Consider the following 6,665-nt stretch of genomic DNA (forward strand, 5'->3'; position numbering starts at 1 on the left):
TTGATTCTATCTCTTAAGAACTTTTGAATCTGGATCCATCTCAGGATCCAAATTAATTCAAACCAACCCAAACTTGACAACCCGGTCAACTCTACCCAAACACTTAGTCAACCTGACCTCAAGTGCCCAATGAACCCTATTTGAATACCCAGTCAACCCTACCCAAATACCCAAGTCAACCAACCTGATAACCCAGTCAACCTTACCTAAATACCCAAGTCAACTTGACATGAATACCTAGTCAAATCTACCTATTTATCTGAGTCAGCCATACCCGTTTACCCAGTCAAATATATCAGAATACCTAAGTAAACCCGCCCAAGTACCAAAATTGGACTCCTATTTTTTATTTTTCCTTAACCCAATTTTAAGAGACTTAATCCCATTGATTGAATTTTGACTTTTTTCTTTGAATTTACAAAAAAAAAGAAAAAAAAAAAAAAGGAACTAATTTCCAAACTCGGGTAGCAAGCCTAGCCAAACTCTAACCCAAATTTAACTCGGCTTAACCCAAACCACACTTAAACCCAACCCCAAACAAACTTTGGTTAAGTTCACCTGAGCCCATGATCTGCTTATTTGGTAACAAGGAAAATGAAAGAAAACAAAAGAGGAGGAAAGGAAAAGAGAAGAAAAGACGAGAACATAAAAGGGCTCGGTTTGCTGTTTGGTAGTCAAGAAAATAAAAGAAAAGAAGTGGGGTGGGGGCTGTTTGGTAGCCATGAAAAAATAAAAGAAAATAAAAGGGAAAAGGCAATAGATAAGAGGGGGGGGGGGGTAGATATAGTACCAAGATGAGAGAAATTTGGCCATAACAAGCTTACTATAAGGAGGAGTCTGAAGCTCCTCAATGAAGGGGTGGTGAGAACCTCACCCAAGAGAGAGCAAAGAGGTTAGAGAAAGAAAAGAAAAGAAAGAAAAAGAAAAAATGAGATGAGAGAAGAGAGAAGGAGTGAGATGAGCTTACTCAAAGTGGTGGCTTGTCAACGACGATGGCAACGCTGATTTCATAAGGGAGGGCAAACCCTAAGGGTTCTTTGTTGGAGAACACTCGAGAGAGGTAGAGAGGAGGAGAGAGGTGTGTGTGTGTGTGTGTGTGTGAGAGAGAGAGAGAGAGAGAGAGAGAGAGAGAGAGAGAGAGAGAGAGAGAGAGAGAGAGAGAGAGAGAGAGAGAGAGAGAGAGGGGAAAGGAAAAGGGAAAAAGTTAAAAATAAAAAAAAATAATAATCAGGTCCCCCTAAAAAAAGTCAAAAGTCCATATAGTGCCACATGTCGCCCATCGGGGGAGATATATTACAAAGCCTTTCGGCCACTAGGTGACATCGCAGACACCTGGCAGCCTCTAGCTATGTCCTATCCAAAAAAAGGAGTTAGTGGGTTACGTATCACCCTGAATGGGTGACACATGGCATAGTTTTATGAATAAGGTGCTAGCTAGTGTGATGTTAGTGTGATGTCACCCTACCACATGCCATGCCCCAGTTTTCTAGAAAATGATAAGATAGAAGTGTCACAACGTCTCGGCGAAGGGTTTGGAATGGCGAGGGATAATAGATTTTGAAATTTGAATGGAGTCACTACTAACCTATTATTTACCTTGGTGTGGTTAGAATACCTATTTACCACTCATTGGTTGGTCTCTAAACTATTCTTAGGCTACGGAACCAGAGTCTCAGTCTGCTTCACAAAAATTGGGATCAGGAGTTTAGTTATGTTAGGGGAAGGTACTAGCACCCTCTACACACCCATTTTACAAATGGTAACTAATTAGTTATGGATTATCCCTAAATTGAATTTGATGGTATTTCATTAACCTTTTTTTAAATAAACAATTAAGTAAATAAATAAACAAAGCAAGTTTAAAGGGAAAATAAAAATCAAAGTACGATTTAGGAATGTCTAATAAGACCTCCAAAAGAGGGGATTTTGTAAGATAAACCCCCCCTCAGAGCTAATACAGGTGAGGTATGAAATACCTCTCTACCCTTTTTGAAATCATTGGGATGTACCCACATAAAGAAATCAAGTAAAATCATGAAATTTTGAGTTAAAATATCTTTGAAAACATTCCCAGATTTTTGTAGAATTTTATAAAAAATTCCCACATTTTTTTTTTTTTTGGGATTTTTGAAGATTTTCCTCATTTTTTTATTTTATTTTCCATTTTTTTTTTAAATTCCAAGTCAAAATAACTCAAAATATTTTCTTGAGTTCAAAAATAATTTTGTTCAAAATATTTCCCCATTTTTTTGTTATCTTTTAATGATTTTTCTGCTATTTTTCTCTAATTTCTAAAATTTAAAACAAATTAAAAACTTCAAAAAAAAAAAAAAACGATTCAAGATGGTTTTGTTGGCATAACAAGGCTTAATCTCATTTTCATAATGACAAACCAAGGCATCTGATTGTATCCTTAAGTGGGTATACAAGTATTACAATATAAAAACACAATGAAAGATGCAAAATGGAAAGCCATGAAGAACACATGAAAATGAAAGATGACTATTGACATGAAGCTTGGACGAAGACCTAGCTTAAGGACATGAAGACCTAAATTGTTTATCATGCTCATTGTAAAATAGGTTTCAAGTAAGTACATCTCAATTAATTTTTGTTACGAAGCTCTTAGGTGACCTAGTTGGACCTTAGGTATTTTACATTATTGGAAAATATTTGTACAAGTCCAACACGTTATTTCAAAGGGTTAAAATCATTTTTAGAATAAAAAACATAAAGGAATTCATACTTTAGGATGTTCGGGTGACTGAGGCACTGTGCTGAGTCGACTAAATGAAGAGTCTAAACACTGGTCTGACAATTAGGGAGTTTGGGTGACCAAACCGCAGGTTCAGTCGACCAAATAGCCACTGCCATTGTTAAGTTCCAAACATAGTTGGTTTGGGCGACCAAACCTCAGGGTTCAATTGACCGAATGGGTTTGCGCGACCAAACTTAGAATTCAGTTGGCTGAATCACTACTGCCACTTTGGAAATTCCTTAATTAATTCGTTTGGGTGATCAGACAATCAGTTCAGTCGACTGAAATGCTGTGATAAGTTTCTCAAACAGTAGAAAATCTTTTTGATTCTCAAATACTATGTTACCAAAACACGCACAACGATTATAATTCAAACCTATATATAAATAGCTAACCCTAAATGTATTTTATACACGATTTACACTGATCAATTAATTGAATCGCCGTTCTTGCTGAAAACCTTTTCTGAGTTTGTTCTTTCAAGCTTATAGCTTTTCAAAACCAGTAAACCTAGCCTAACTTTTCGAGCTTCATAGCAATATCATTTTGAGAGTGTATTAGATTTGATTGTGTACTCATCTACTCCTTTTAAAGAGTTAACCCCTGTTGATTACATCTTTGTAACAAGAGAAAGGGGATTTTCGCTTGAGAGGCTTCTCCGCTTATTGAAGGAAAGAGGCAACTCCACCTATTGAAGGAGAGAGGCGACTTTGCCTAGTGAAGGAGTGAGGTACTCCACCTAAGCAAAGGAGAGAGGTAACTCCACCTACATAAAGGAGAGAGGTGACTCCGCCTATTGAAGGAGGTTTTGTAAAAGGCTTCTTTGCCTACTAAAAGAGAGAGCTTCTTTGCCAACTGAAGGAGGGATAGTCAATCCTTATAGCAGGTCGCTTGAGGCAAGGACGTAGGCACGATTGCAGAACCTTGTAAAAATATGGTGTCACTCTCTACCTTAACTTCTTATCTTTCTAAGCTTATTTACTTTGATTTGTATTTGCTATGCATCTTGTGAATGTTTTTATTAATTGAAATCTATAGTAGTTACGAATATCATATTGATTTAATTTGCTAGGAATTTTATTTTGTTGGCTTATCGCTTACTCAAGTTATAGCATAAACTATCTTGTGGCTGAACATATTTTTATTAATATTGATCTACTATGAGTATTGTCAATATTGTGTAGTTTGGTTTCATACTGAAATCTTAGCTTAGATTCTTTACAATTTAATGATATATAAATTGATAAAATTATTTGTTGAGAATACTGTTGTCATTGAGAAGTTAAGATCACTTGTGAAAATTATATTTAAAATTGATTAAAATTTCCACATAAACTTTTAAATATCCAATTCAACCCCCTCTTGGGATCACACCTCGACTTTCAATTGGTATCAGAGCCAAGTTGCAATAAAACCTAACCAGTAGTTGCGTCTAATGGTAAACCTAGGTGTGTCTAGTGAAGGTCATGTAGAATAACAACACCAAGATCTATTTTGAAGAAATGATTGAAGAGATAACACAAAGTTTTATTACAACAATCAAATTACAACAATCTGTCCAACTATGCACTCACTAAATGAGCTTCAATGACGAAAAGACAACAAATAGAAAAACAAAAGAGGACACAATCTTGCAGTTAAGATGCATGTGTTGCTTTGGTGGGGGGGGGGGGGGTCTAATTTATAGCCTCTGGTTCATGGAAGAAGCACATGGGTGGCTCACCTACCATGGTAGGTGGTGGTAGCTCATCTACCATGACTGACTTTGACATTAGTGGTTGACTTTGATATTAGTGGCTGTCTTTGAAATTAGTGGCCGACTTAGACATTAGTGGTCGTATTTGACATTAATGATCATCTTTGACATTAGTGGTCGTCTTTGAAATACCGTACCCACTGTTCACACTGGATAGGCTATATCGTCTCTGGGGGGGGGGGCTGCCCTCGAACCCCCGTGTCTCAAAAGGGAATGTTTTCTGTCTTCGTAGTACCATTGCGGTTTACCACTTTGACCTTATCTGAATTATACATTAGGTAATGTGTGCCAATTAACTCGTGGGAGGTGGGTATTGCACACATATACACCAACACCCCGCTCAATGTCCACCTACACTCTTGAACCAATATCAAGAGTATCTCAATGCTTTTGGAAGTCGGAACTACCCAAAGCTTTGGTGAACATATCTGCACGATTATCTTTTGTTGGGCAATACTCCATCTCAATAACCTTATCCTCAATGAGTTCTTGTATGTAGTGATATTGAATCTTAATGTGCTTGGTTCTTACATGGAACATAGGGTTCTTACTGATAGCTATGCAACTTTGATTGTCAAAATGAATTAAAGTTGCAACATTTATTGTTATCCCAATATCAGTAAGAATTCTTCTTATCCAGACAGCTTCACATGAGGCGGGACAAACTGACTTGTACTTGGCTTCTTTGGATGATAGCGACACTGTTGACTGTTTCTTGCTTGTCCACGAGATAATTCCATTCCCAAAGAGAAAACAATATCTAGAAACTGACTTTCTGGAATCAATATCTCTTGCCTAATCGGAGTCACAATATCCAATTAAGGAGTTCCCTGATGTATAAGAGATGCCAAAATGAGGAGTCCCTTTTATATACTTGAGGACCCTCATTCCAGCCTTCTAGTGAATTTCTCGTGGCTTATTTGCAAATCTACTCAGAACACCAACTACAAAACTAATATCGGGCCTTGTGTTGCACAGGTACACCAAACTCCCAATTAGGCTTCTATACCTCTTTGTATCAACAAGTGGAGAGAGATCTTTAATGGAGAGCTCAATGTTTACTTCCACTGGAGTGCATTTTGCCATCCCAAATGCCTTCAATAACTCTTGAGCATATTGTTGCTGATAAATAAAGGTTTCTCCTGGTTGCTGCCACACTTTAATGCCTAAGAAGAAGTGGAGTAGCCCCAAGTCTCTCATCTCAAATTTTGAGCAGAAGCCTTCACGAATGTTGTTGATCTTCTCCTTGTGGCCACCTATAAGCACAAGATCATCTATATATAGTACAATTATTACATACATCCCATTCTCCTTTAGTACATATAAATTTGTATTAGAGGTACTTCTACAAAATCCATAATTGGTGAAGAAAGAATCAATCCTATGGTATCAAGCTATGGGGGCTTGTTTCAGCCCATACAAGACTTTCTTCAACCTGGACACTCTGTTGTCTGAATTTGGCAATTCAAATCCTGGTCGTTGCATCACATAAACCTTCTCTTTAAGATGACCATTGAGGAATGCAGACTTCATGTCCATTTGAAATGTCACCCAGCTTCTGTGTGCAGTAGTAGCCAAAACCAAACAAATTGTTTCCATGCAAGCTATTGGTGCAAAGGTTTCAGTAACATCAAAACCTTCCACTCGAGAGAATCCTTGTGCAACAAGGCATGCTTTATACGTCTCTAAAGTACCATTAGCTTTATATTTTACCTTCCATATTCACTTCATGCCAATTACCTTCCTATGAGGGGGACAATCCACATTCTCCCAAGTATCATTTTTCATGATACTTTCATATTCAACTTCCATAGCTGTTCTCCACTTCGGATCGGCCAGCGCTTCATCTAGGCTACTTGGCTCCTTAACTATACTAATTATATTAGCCATTAAGGTCATATTTACCAAGTGTTCTGCTGATCGTTGTTGTTCCTCTATTCTCTTCGACCTTCGAGGTCGATCAGGTTGTGAACTTTGATTCATAGGTTCTGGATTGCCTTCGTCAAAGATCTGTTGTACCCACATGGGATGTGGCTTCTGAATAGGTGCTACAGGTACAACAGGATGGTTTTGAATTTTTTCATCATTCACCTCAATCTGCTGTTTTGAGTGAGGCACATGGTGGGTTACTTTATCGGTTGATGATAAAGT

The sequence above is a fragment of the Malania oleifera genome, chromosome 5, assembly GCF_029873635.1.
Source record: "Malania oleifera isolate guangnan ecotype guangnan chromosome 5, ASM2987363v1, whole genome shotgun sequence".
Taxonomy (NCBI): Eukaryota; Viridiplantae; Streptophyta; class Magnoliopsida; order Santalales; family Ximeniaceae; genus Malania; species Malania oleifera.